This window comes from Daktulosphaira vitifoliae, unplaced genomic scaffold, assembly GCF_025091365.1.
Source record: "Daktulosphaira vitifoliae isolate Bord-2020 unplaced genomic scaffold, ASM2509136v1 Scaffold_2639, whole genome shotgun sequence".
Lineage (NCBI taxonomy): Eukaryota > Metazoa > Arthropoda > Insecta > Hemiptera > Phylloxeridae > Daktulosphaira > Daktulosphaira vitifoliae.
The window spans coordinates 1-1,294 of record NW_026102199.1 but is presented as its reverse complement, the minus strand read 5'-3'; the positions used below and the strand labels follow the sequence as shown (position 1 = coordinate 1,294).

The window sequence follows — 1,294 nt, the reverse complement described above, 5'->3', positions numbered from 1 at the left end:
AAAAAGTGTTTTATTGTCTGCACTAAAGTTATAATTTAGTTAAATATGATCGGATTTTATATTATACTATTTACATTACATTCCAGTAAAGGTTAGTTTAAATTATAAAAATATTTACCAATTAAAAATTTAATTTTAAATTCCTGATCATAACAATTATATTTAACTTAGTATAAATTGAATGTTATAACTAGACTAAAAATAGATCATTTGAAATTGAAATAGCACAATTGATTGTATTTTCAAGATATAAGATATAAGATTGATTTGATTGGTAAAAAAATTTAATGTTATATATAATTGTTAAAAAAATATACATTTTAATAATGTGAAAAATCTTTTAGCTTTGATACGAATTTAAATAGATTACATTCTTAGTAAAATTAATATTTTACTGTAATGTTTTTTTCTTCAATGATTATTTAAGAATAGTTATCATATTATAACCGACAATTTGTTACGAATTGGTCTTTCGTTAAACTATTAAATTGTTTTTTGAATACATAGGCCAAATCATCAGTAAATTAACACAACATAATCTTGATGACTTCAGAAATAATGCAGTCAAAAGTTTTTTCCTGACTCCTAAAGCATTAATTGTCGATAATACTCGTCTAGAATTTTCTTATTGGAACTAGTATGTATAATAAAAGTTTTTTCATTAAATAAAACTTATAAGTTAAAAGGCTTATCGTATAAACAATTAACTNTTAAATAAAACTTATAAGTTAAAAGGCTTATCGTATAAACAATTAACTGAAGTGTTTGTGAAACCACAGACGCAATTTGAACAAAAAGTTTAGGAATCTAACATAATTTCTCCTCTTCCTAATCATTTGCTCCCATAATTAATTTTTTTAAACAAAAAATTAACTCTACTTTAGGGGACATTTTTTTTTTATTTATAAAACAAGCAATACTGAAAATGTATTACTGGACACCCTTTTTATATTATTTTAAATGTAAAAGTAAAATTTCATAAACTTATCAAACAATTTTTTTCATAAAAGATATTAATTATCCCGCCGCGATGGGATAGTTAATTAATATATTGATAACCAATTACTAAATGTCACATCTTATAATAATTGGTTAATCGTGACTTTTTAATTAAGATAAAACAAATAAAATGAACTAAATGCTATGAGCGTTAAGGTATTTACAAAGTTTTCTCAGAAAACCCTTTATTTTCCTATTATCTTAATTTACTGACACCCTAAAAATATTAAAATTTGTTGTATATAATTAGTGAACTTGGAAATAATTATCCAATTCCATTTGAATACGGCAAAGA

The 1,294-nt window shown here is 22.4% G+C and overlaps 1 long non-coding RNA gene across 1 annotated transcript; it reads left to right on the top strand.

Annotated features, from left to right (window-relative positions):
• Positions 1-1,293, top strand: LOC126909964 (uncharacterized). The gene is made up of 3 exons (XR_007705150.1): positions 1-91; positions 508-637; positions 1,250-1,293. It is a non-coding gene; the product is annotated as an uncharacterized LOC126909964 (long non-coding RNA).
• The last annotated feature ends 1 nt before the right edge of the window (position 1,294 follows it).